This window comes from Myotis lucifugus, unplaced genomic scaffold (assembly GCF_000147115.1).
Source record: "Myotis lucifugus unplaced genomic scaffold, Myoluc2.0 scaffold_89, whole genome shotgun sequence".
NCBI classification, from domain to species: Eukaryota; Metazoa; Chordata; class Mammalia; order Chiroptera; family Vespertilionidae; genus Myotis; species Myotis lucifugus.
In genome coordinates this window covers 1,176,211-1,188,185 of record NW_005871137.1, presented here as the reverse complement: position 1 = coordinate 1,188,185, position 11,975 = coordinate 1,176,211, and the positions used below count along the sequence as shown (strand labels likewise).

The window sequence follows — 11,975 nt, the reverse complement described above, 5'->3', positions numbered from 1 at the left end:
GCTAACCCCAGCCAATCTCTAACCTAATAGTCCATCTTGTTTTCTTCATAGCACTTGTCAGTTTCAGAGTACTCAATTTAAAAATTTGTCTACATGTTTAATTTTTGTTTTCCCCAATCTATGAGAGCAGAGAAATCGCCAGTCCCTAGAGCAGTGCTGAGGACATAGCAGGCGTTCAGTAAATCCCAGGTGAATGTATGTTGCAGGACTGAATGTTTCTCCTTTCATTTTCCTTACTTGGGTAGGTCCTTCAGTGAAACTTTCCTGAGTACGCGATTCAACTCTTGCTTTGGTTATTTTCTTAGAGTGCACCATTGTTATCTTTCCCTCACCAACTATCAGTGTGTTTTTTGTAAGCCAGCTTTTGACAAGGAATTTTGAAGTTTTTTAGGAGTGGCAGATAGATTATTTTTTGGCTAATTTATCTGTAAAGTCTTCTTTAAATCCATGATAGCACAGAAAAATGGTTCTAATTATTTCTTGATCAGAAGCAGACAGCTTTGCCGTGTCCCCCCCCCCCCCAAGAGAATTTGGGTTCTGTTCAGATGAGATGGAATTGAAATAAGAATTTCCTTTTTCTAATCTTGAACTTGTGCTTCTGTCTGGTTTGAAGTTCTTAATCTTCATACTCTTATGAAGTTGGTGGTGTTTGTTTCATCCATATTGTGTACAGCAAACTTCTAGGTGAACTTTTCTGACCTAGAACTCAGAAAGGAAGGGAGCAAAGACCTTTGAGTAGATAGAGCCAGACTGTTGAAATCCAAATGCTAAAATGCTAATAAGCTGTTCCTTCTGCCTTGCTCAGAATTATTTATTTGTATTTTAAACACAGTTTTAGCTAACGTGGCTCTCATTCTTCTGACCACAATGGTAACAATTTAGAAGGGAGCTGGAGAGCTCCAAGATCAAAAGGGAAAATTACCAGCAGCCTGACAGTTTGGAAGAAACAGGAAAACTTTGTGAAGCAGACAGGAGAAGAATTCAAATGGAACAGGCTGTTGGTTGGGGCCACTTAGTAAAGGGGCTGATACTGTTGCCCCTGTGCTTTCCTGAGGGCACCGCCTTTTGATGGCATAGTTTGATGTTCATTTGGATGGCTCTAAGTCATCAGTATTGACTTCATGGGCAATATCCTTTATTTAAGAAGAAGACTATGACTTGTATTTTTGAGCTATTTTAATTCAAAGTAGTTTAGACATAAAAACACACACCTGTAAACTTCACTCAAATGTAAACTCCTGCAGGGCAGGAGTTTTGTATCTTTTTTCTTAGTTGTATGTTCAGTGCCTAGCACATGTTAGATGGTCTGTCAATAATTAATGAATGAAAGAATGAATTCAAGCCTTATTACCCAATACAGCTAAATAAATAGGACATTAAGATAGTATCACCCTTAATGGGTAAGGTTTTTTTTTGTTTTGTCTTAATTGTGTGTTTTTTCCCCCTGTACCTATTGAATGAAGAAAATAATGAAATAATATGTATTTAAAGTTAAAATAGCTCTGGACATTTTCAGAGATACTTTATTTATAGGTGGCACGAGGAACCACACTTTCAAATGATTTGCCTGAAATCACAAAGCAAGCTGGTGGTAGAAACAGCATTACAAGGCAAGTTTCCTTAATCTCACCTTGCTGGTGCTTTTTAAAAATCTTGTTTTGAGAATAAGAATAACATAGAGTCATTTTTTTTTCTTTTCCTTTTTACCTTCTGTAGCAATAGCGGCTCTAGAGAAAATATTGAGTAGAATCCTTTATCTTCTCATGTTCATGCTATTTAAAATTTTTTTCTTATTGTTTTTTAGAGAGGGGGAGAGAGAGAGCAAGTGTGAGAGAGAGAGGGGAAGAGAGAGATAGAGAGAGAGAAAGAGAGGGTGAGGGAAAATATTGATGTGAGAAACATCAATTGGGTGCCTCCTATATGCGCCTCAACCTGGGATTGAACCCGTAACCAAGGATGTGCCCTGACTGGGAATTGAACCTGCAGTCTTTTGGTGTATGGGACAACACCCCTACCAACTGAGCCACCCGAGTATGCTGTTTAAATTTTAGAATGTCAAATGCAAGGTTATTAGCTGTGTAATGTTGGTACACAGCTGTCTCATGCACAGTGACTAGGCTTGTTAATAGTCTAGGACTTGAATGCTTCCTACTTAGGGTGTGTGCCAGTCCTTTTCAAGAAGAAAAGAAAAATCTAAAAGGAGAGGTTTGAAGAGGATGCCTATTCAAGTGGGGGCAAATAAGATCTTATGACCAAGTTTGTTTTAGCCAAGATGACTAAGGAAGTGGAGCTACAGCTTTGCGTAGTATTTTTGCATAGGTGAAGGAAGAACTACTATTTTTTCTTTCCCATTTTGGGGGATGAGAGGATGGAGCATTTCCAAGATGTTGTATGATTTGTATTTCATACTTTGGAATGAGATTGTTGTTAGAATCTGTCTCTTCTGTTGCCTGATTTTTATTTTCTCAAGGGTCCCATCATTTTTCAGGGAGTATAATTGCTAAGCTAAAAATACAATACATGATTATTTTAACTCTAGTACATTTTAGATTTATTTTGCATGATGCTTTATGTGTGTAATTTGGCCCTTTGTTGAGAGTTACATCTATACATGGAGCAGGTTATTAGTTAGATGTGTAGGAGAGTGAATTTTATTTTATTTTTGCTAATCCTCACCTGAGGATATTTTCCAATTGGTTTTTAGAGAGAGTGGAAGGGAAGGGGGGTGGGGGAGAGAAAGAAACAGCGATGTGAGAGAGACACATCGATTGGTTGCCTCCTGCATGAGCCCTGAGCCCTGAGCCCTGAGTGGGTCCTGGGATTGAGCTTGCATGTGCCCTTGACTGGAATTGAACCTGGGATCCTTCAATCCATGGGCGGATGCTTTTTTTTTTAATATATATTTTTTGATTTCAGACAGGAAGGGAGAGGGAGAGAGATAGAAACATCAATGATGAGAGAGAATCATTGATCGGCTGCCTTCTGCACGCCCCCTACTGGGGATCGAGCCTGCAACCCGGGCATGTGCCCTTGACCGGAATCGAACCTGAGACCCTTCAGTCCGCAGGCTGAATCCACTGAGCCAAACCTGCCAGGAGTGAATTTTAAATGTAAATTCATCAGGCGACAGAGGGAAAAAAGCTACGGGATGTAAATTGTGGTTAGCTTTATTTCCTGATGATATTCTCAAGCTGAAGGAAGTAGAACAATGTTCTCCCATCCCAGCATACTTCTTGGTCCCTGTTATAACTCTCAGCCATGGTGTGTGCATTAATAGAGCTATAATAGAGCTATGATCAAATTTAGAACTTTTTTTCTTCAATGTAAGTAAATTAAATTAACAAGTTATTGTGCTATAACTAATTATAAAAAAATTATCAGTCATAGTTTTTATTAGTGAGCTCAGGATTTCATGAACTATGTTCAACAAGTATTACCTAAAATGTATTTCTAGTGATAAAAATATAATGCAAGTGCAACTGAACTTCTGAAAGAAGTGGTACTTTTCCCTTTCATTCAGTGATAAAAATAATTAGGGAAAGTTAAATCAATTGGCGTCAGCATTTTGAAAATTTAAAAAATCCAACTTTTCAATATGTTGGAAGGCAGATTCTCAAACCTTCATCTGTGCTACTCAAAAAAAAAAAATAAGAGATTTCAGAATAATGATCTTGAGTTTCTTCTTTAAGATTTTTTGAGACTTCAAAGAAGGATGACTACATTTAGAAATAGTTTCTTTTTTGGTTAGTGATTAGAGTGTTGGTCTGAGGACTGAAGGGTCCTGGGTTTGATTCAGGTCAAGGGCACCTGCCTTGGTTGCAGGCTCCATCCTCGCCTTGGTCAGGGCTCCTGCAGGAGACAACCAATTGGTGTGTCTTTCTTATATAGATGTTTTTTTCTCTTTATCTCTTACTTTCCCTTCCACTTTCTCTAAAAATCAGCGGGAAAAAATATCCTCAGGTGAGGATTAACAAAAACAAAACAAAACAAAAACAATAAAAGAGATCTGTAATTAAGATCTAGGCCAATAGAAACTTAATTATCTAAAGCACTTCTTTTTCCCATACAGTGGCCTCCCTACTCATTTTGTTGATGTTTTCTTTAGCTGTGCAGAAGCTTTTTATTTTGACGTAGTCCCATTATATCCGTAAACATATTGCTATGAGAGATGTCTGAGATTTTGCTGCCTATGGTTTCTTCTAGGATTTTTATGGTTTCCAAACTTACATTTAGGTCTTTCATCCATTTTGAGTTTATTCTTGTGTATGATGTAAATTAGTGGTCTAGTTTCATTTTTTTTTGTTGTTGCATGTATCTGTCCAATTTTCCCAAAACCATTTATTGAAGAGGCTGTCTTGACTCCATTGTATACTCTTGCCTCCTTTGTCAAATATTAATTGAGTGTAATGAGTTGGGTCAATTTCTGGGTTCTCTGTTCTGTTCCTTTGATCTATATGCCTGTTGTTGTGCCAGTACTAGGCTGTTTTGATTACGGTGGCTTTGTAGTATAACTTGATATCTGGTATTGTGATCCCTACAACTTCGTTCTTCTTTCTCAAGATGGCTGCAGCTATTCGGAGTCCTTTTTGATTCCATATAAATTTTTGGAGTGTTTGTTCTAGAATTGTAAAATATGCCATTGTTATTTTAATAGGGATTACATTGAATCTACAGATTGCCTTGGGTAGTATGGACATTTTAATGATGCTAATTCTGCAAATCCATGAACAAAAAATATTCTTCCACTTGTTTATATCTTCTTCTATCTCTTTTTTTTTCAACATTCTGTATTAACTGACTTATTTTCAATGGTTGTTGACCTTGTTCTCTCTCTCTCTTTTTTTTGGTGGCTTTTATTAAACTGATCTGAACCTCTGGAACCAGCTCAACCCTTCTCTGTGCCAACTCCTCCTTCTGTCAAGTTTCTAGGCTCCTGCCCTGCTTTGAGCTGAGGAATGGTCCTGGGCTAACCTCTTCTCAGTCATCTGTAGCTGTGTGTTTGACCCTGAAAGAACATAACTGACCTAACAGTGCTCAGGGAGATTAGGAGGACTAGAACCAATACACATGTAATGTTTGTCCTCTTTCATTTTCTCTTTGTTTCCTGATTTTTGTTACTATTTTTGTCTTTATGGAATCCTCTTTCTTTGATTATATCCCCCCCCCCCCACCCCCAATCATTGGGTTGGGCCCTTCTGGCTTGGGATTTCCTGGGGAAATTGATTGGAATAGAACGTGCCTTTCCTGAAGCAGTCTGTCTTTCAGATAGGGTGTGAAAGGCAAGGACAAAGCTAGGGTTTGGATGCTGAGCCAGGAATGTGTGATGATGTAGCTGTAGCTTCCTAATGAGCCACAGTCCAAAATTTTGGCCATCCAGAATCTGAGGATCCATTGTATTTCTAACTTTTCTGCTGACTTTTACTGGGTTTTTTCATTTATCTTGTTTTATCAGGAAAATAGTTTTCTCAATACCTTCAGAAGAGGTTGTCATTGTTGTGTTTGTGCCTTTAAAAATTAATTAAATAATTTATTTATTTATAATAAGGGAAAGGCGAGTAGAAGATGATTAAAAGGTAAAAGTGGCTACTGTTTCCTCGTGACTTAGTATATTCACTTATTTCTATGGGGATAATCTTTTGAGGATAACCCTTGGGTCAATTTCCTATCGAGATTTGGCCTAAGTTCTTTCTTACAATGTTTTAAACAACCCAAAAAAGGACAAGTAAGTTTTCAGTTTATGGACTAGGACTTCGCTCTTTTTCCAAAGAAGAGGTGGGGGGCCTCTGATGTTGGCTATGTTGTTCATTTATGTCTGACAGCTTTCAAAAAGCATGTGTGTTTCTGCAGGACCACATGCTGCCATGTGAGATGTACTAGTATGTGGGTAGAAGTGCCTCTCTGCTTCGCTGGGGAGAATTCCTTTGCGGTTTTGACAGTGTAGTGTCAGCCCTGGGGAAAGAGAAGGTAGCACATCGTGTGCTTTGATACTGTGTTAAGCACTTTATCAGCATGTGCTTGGTGTGCCTGAACCAGGATGTTCTTTCTCGTGGAGAAGTAAGTGTTCAAAACATTTGCTGTCACACCAATTGGAATGATAAAGGGTTTGCCTTGTTGAAGCATGTTTAGTTCAAAACACCCAGAAACCTTGGCTTTTATAGTTAAAACTAGAGGCCTGGTGCACAAAAATTTGTGCACTGGCGGGGGGTGGGGTGTCCCTCAGCCCCACTTGTGCCCTCTCACAGTCTGGGACCCCTCGGGAGATAACGACCTGCTGGCTTAGGCCCGCTCCCGGGTGGCAGAGGGCAGGCCCAATCCCTAGGTGCAGCCCCTGGTTGGGCTCAGAGCAGGACCAATTGGGGAGTTGGGGCGCCACCCCCTGTCATGCACAGACCAGGGTGGATCGGGAGGTTGCGATGCCACCCCCAGTCACGCTCAGGGTAGGGCCGATTGGGGCGTTGGGGCACTGCCCCCTGTCACACTCAAGGCAGGGTCGATGGGGAGGTTGCAGCGCCACCCCCTGTCACGCACAGAGCAAGGCAGATCAGGGGGTTGGGGCTCTGCCCCCTGTCATGCACAGAGCAGGGCCCATCAGGGGGGTTGGGGAGCTCCCCCCTGTCACGCACAGAGCAGGGGCCCATCAGGGGGTTGGGGAGCTCCCCCCTGTCACACACAGAGCAGGGCCGATCAGGGGGTTGGGGCATTCCCCCCGTCACACTCAGGGCAGGGCCAATGGGGAGGTTGCGGCTCTACCCTGTCACACAGAGCAGGGCCCATGGGGGGGTTGGGGCGCCGCACCCTGTCACACACAGAGCAGGGCCGATCAGGGGGTTGGGGAGCTCCCCCCTATCAGGCACAGAGCAGGGCTGATCAGGGGGTTGGGGCGCCTTCCCCTGTACGAACAGAGCAGGGCGGATAGGGAGGTTGTGGTCCCACCCCCTGTCACACACAGAGCTGCAGGGCGATCAGGGGGTTTGGGCGCTGCCCCCTGTCACGCTGCTCCAGGGGCCAGGAGGCCTCGCGGCTCCGCTGATCCCAGTGCTGGGAGGCCTCGCAGCTCCGCTTCACACCGGGGCAGTGAGGCCTCGCTGCTCCGCTGATCCAGGTGCCAGGAGGCCTCGCAGCTCCGCTGATCCTGGTGCTAGGAGGCCTCGCTGCTCCGCTGATCCCAGTGCTGGGAGGCCTCGCGGCTCCGCTTGACACCGGGGCAGTGAGGCCTCGCTGCTCCGCTGATCCCAGGCTGGGAGGTCTCGTGGCTCCACTGATCCCGGTGCCAGGAGGCCTCGCAGCTCTGCTGATCCCGGTGCCAGGAGGCCTCGCGGCTCCGCTGATCCCGGTGCTGGGAGGCATATTACCCTGTTACTATATAGGATAGAGGCCTGGTGCACAGGTGGGAGCTGACTGGTTTGCCCTGAAGGGTGTCCCGTATCAGGGTGGGGGTCCTGCTTGGGTGCCTGGCCAGCCTGGATGAGGGGATGATGGCTGTTTGCAGCTGGTCACACCCCCTTCAGGGTGGGGGTCCCCACTGGGGTGCCTGGCCAGTCTGGGTGAGGGGCTGAGGGCCGTTTTCAGGCTGGCTGGTGACTGAAGCTCCCAACCTCTCCTTTTTTTCTTTCTTTTTTTTTTTTTATTCTGGGATTTATTTACCTTCTATGGCTGTCACTGGAGCTGAGAGCCGGCTTTAGCTCTGAGGCTCGGCTCCAGCTCTGAGACCTCGGCTGCTGAAAGCAGTATCTGCATTTGTTTGGATTCTATAATTGTAACACTGTTTCAGCTCCAGCTCCGAGGCTGGCCGGCTGAAAGCAGGTTTCTGGGCTTTGTTTAGCTTCTATATTTGCAACATTTTTTCTTATACTGCAGCTCAGAGGCCGGCAGCGGCAGGCGGGGAACCTTGGCTTCCTCCATCACTGGAACAAGCAAGCCTCCTGTTCACTTCAGCTGCCTGGCTGCCGGCTGCCATCTTGGTTGGCAGTTAATTTGCATATCCTGCTGATTAGCCAATGGGAAGCGTTTGGGGGTACGGTCAATTTGCATGTTTCTCTTTTATTAGATAGGATGAGGCTGCTGGGTGGGAAGGTACTTTAGAGCTCACTCCCTTTTGTTCCATTTTGCTGGGGACTTGCTGCAAGTTCCTTGGTTCCTCTGTTGAGGTCCCGCACCCTTATTTTGTAAGCTTCCTATGACCATCTCCTGTAAGACACTGATTTTGTATACAGGTGGACCTTGAGGCCTGGCCCTTTGAGTTGTACCTTCTGTGGGTTAGATAGAGTGTTATGACTCAAAGTAGATGAGGGGGCATTTTTCCTGCACAGCTATAAAGTAAGTGCCTGCACAATTGAAGTATAAAGAGCTTCCTGCTACTTTGAAACTGCATATGCTATGTAAAGGGCTTCATACTTGTAAATTACATCCTGGTGTTTTCATTTTATGTTTTATTTTAGTTATTTTTAAAAATATTGTTTACTGATTTCAGAGAGGAAGGGAGAGTGAGAGAGAGATAGAAACATCAATGATGTGAGAGGATCATTGATAGGTTGCCTCCTGTATGCCCCCCCACTGGGGATCGAGCCCACAACCCAGGTGTGTGCTTTAAACAGGATTTGAACCATGATCTCCTGGTTCATAGCTCAACACTCAACCACTGAGTGGCTCATTTTATATTTTAAATTCCTCACTCACCTGGATTTCTCAGTGAATGTGATCAGAGTGGCATGGAGTCCTTTATATCTTGCTAGAGAACACAGGTCCCAAGGACTGCAAGGCTTATGATTGAAATGACTCTTCTGAAAATGGTCTTTGAGCTAAACCTCCTTCCCGTGCCCCCCTCTTCTCCCCAAACCCACACTGACTACTCTTGTAAAAGATGAGAAGAAATTGCTTACATCTATGCTGGCAAAAGACTCAAAACCCTGAGAAGTCCCAGTTTCCCTTAAGTTAATGAGAGCATGAAGATTAGAAAGGAAATTGCTATTTCTACACCAGAGGCCCAAGGATAGGAGAATTTTTGTAAAGGTGAAGGCCCTGGGTGGATATCCAAGGAAGAGTGATAAATCCATATGGATGGATTTTCATTTATGCTAAATTAAGAGAGAAGCTAGGGCTGTAAGATAGGGAGAGGAGTTTGTGAATGCTATTTCAAGAATTCAGGGGCCAGGAATTGTGCTCTTGTTCTGGAATAAATTTGCTGGTGGGTGGTTGCTGAAGGGACCCTCAGCCGTTTTTTAGTGGGTGGTTATTTCTTGTTTTTAAGTTTAAAATGTGTGGTTTAATCATTCAAATATATGATTTAACTAGGAGAGTAGCCTTCTGTCTGAATAGGAGGCAGAAAGGGTGAGCATTCAAGGAGTATTTGAAATAGGATCTGAGTAGTTATTCTTGTTGGCGTCACTATTTTTTTTTTTTAAATATATTTTTATTGATTTCAGAGAGGAAGGGAGGGGGAGAGAGAGATAGAAACATCAATGATGAGAATCATTGATCAGCTGCCTCCTGCATGCCCCACACTGGGGATGGAGCCCACAACTCCAGCATGTGACCTGACTGGGGATCGAACCACGACCTCCTGGTTCATAGATCGATGCTGAACCACTGAGCCACCTTGGCAGGGTGGAGTCACTGTATTTTTAATGGGACTCCTAAAGGACAGCTAAGAATTAGGTTGAGCCAGGCAAATTGCAGGTTTATATAAAAGCATGGGTTAACAGACTTTGAGGAGTGGCAAACCCAGTTTTTGTTTGCCCAAGTACATGAATTGTGTAGTTATAGCAGAAGATTCCTCAAACCATAGCTTTACCTCTGACTACTCTTGTGAGTTTGAGACCCACCTGTCCATTTTTTTTATTGTTTTCTCTAAGTTGGTGTTCTATCAAGATCTCAAATTCTTTCATTCCAAACTAAGCTCTTCTCCCTTAAACCTACTTCTCTTTCTAAAGCGTAATAGTGTAATGTTGAGGGCAGCCCCCCGTTACCAGGGTAAAACCCCTTGTGGTGTTAAGTCTCTTCCTGCTTCCTTTGTAATCAGTTGTCAGGTCCTGCCCTGGTTTCTAATTTGGTGCTGTCATTAGATTTCTGCAAAGCATCAATCTCTGCATTTTGAACTTTTGAAATAGTCTTAAGCCAGGCTCTCATTCTCTCACATGGGAAGTATTTCATTGCCTGCTATTGGTCCCTCTGTAGTATAAGCTCACTCTTTGTTTCCTTATAAGAATTTTATGGTTTCAAGTCTTATGTTTAAGTCTTTTTTGTTGTTGTGTAAAGGGAACTTTTTTGTTGTTGTTTAAAGGGAACTCTCACATTTTTATTTATTTTTAATTTTTATTTTTTTGTTAATCCTCACTCGAGGATATTTTCCATTGATTTTACAGTGGAAGGGAGAGGGAAAGACAGAGAAATATTGATGTGAGAGAAACACATCGATTGGTTGCCTTCTGCATGAGCCCCCACCAGGGTCTGGGCTGGGGAGGAGCCTGCAACCTATTTATGTGCCCTTGACTGGAATCGAACCCGGGACCCTTCCATCCGCAGGCTGACGTTCTATGTACTGAGCTAAACCGGTTAGGGCTGTTTTTAAGTCTTTAATCTATATTGAGTTGATTTTTGTGTGTGATGCAAGATAGAGATCCAGTTTCAATCTTTTGCATGTGGTTGTCCAGTTTTCCTACCACATTTTACTGAAGAGAGTATCTTTTTCCTAATGGAATATTCTTGACTCCTGTGTCAAAAATTAATTGACAGTATATTTGTGCATTTATTTTTTGAGCTCTTTGTTTTGTTTCATTGATCTCTGTGTGGTTTTATGCCAATGCCATACTGTTTTGATTACTATAGCTATGTAATATAGTTTGAAATCAGGAATTGTGTTATCTTCAGCTTTGTTCTTTCTCAAGATTGATTTGGCTATTGAGGGTCTTTTGTCTATCAGAGTATTAACAGCACTCAATATATAGCACAATTAGTTATAAGACAGAGTTACAAGACAGACTTTGATATTTAATCCTCCAAATTGATTGTGATCCTCTTCAGGGTAGTTGATACACCCATATATATATTTAAATGAGTATCTTTCATTTAGGGTTTTGTTTAGGTGGGCTGGTGTTCTCCTTGCAAGAGTTAGAGGGCTGGCACTGGTCTGTGCAAATGCAGGAGTCACTCCTGAGTCAGTGTATTTGTGATTTAATTCATGGGCTATTAAATATGGACATCAGGCTATGCTGACTAAGCTAATTTTTTGTTGTTGTTAATCCTCACCCAAGGGTATATTTTTTTCCATTGATTTTTAGAGGGTGGAAGGGAGGGGTACAGACAGAGAGAAACATTGGTGTGAGAGACATATCAATTGGTTGCCTCCCGCATGCTCCCGAACCAGGGCAGTAATCGAACCTGCAACCGAGGTACGTGCCCTTGACCAGAATCGAATCCAAGACCCTTTAGTCCTCAGGTCGACGGGCATTCTAACCACTGAGCACTCGGCGAGGGCCTAAGCTAATTTTTTTGGATGATTTTTCTACCTTCGATTTTCTCACAATTTTAGTTGCAAAATGTAAAAATTTATTGATATTCTTGTTCCCCTTTGCTAAGTTACTGGTTGCAGCTTTTACTTAGAAGGAAACATCTTTTCTTTTTATAATAAGTGTGCAAACTTTTCTCCTTATAATGGAAAGTAAATGGGTATAAATATTCCAGAGCATGTGGTTTATACTTATCTGGTTTTACATTTCTTTCAGCATTGAAATAAAGTTCTTACATTATCTGGCAGAATGTTACCCGTAGATATTTTATCAGAGGGCTCTTCACTGCCTTAGTCAAGGGACTGTACACTTTGAGGGAGTTTTGACAATAGGACTTTCCTTTGGGAGTAACAGAAAACCTGGGGTGTCTCTTTGAGAACAAAGGCAGGGCAGAACCACCCATGCTTAAGAACATAGACTAAGTTGTGGTTTTGTCACTTACTAGGGCGTGGCCTTGGGCAAGTCCCCTAT

The 11,975-nt window shown here is 42.7% G+C and overlaps 1 protein-coding gene across 1 annotated transcript in view; it reads left to right on the top strand.

Moving 5' to 3' along the window:
- Nucleotides 1-11,975, top strand: part of GPD2 (glycerol-3-phosphate dehydrogenase 2) — a 135,242-nt gene that overhangs the window by 23,077 nt on the left and 100,190 nt on the right.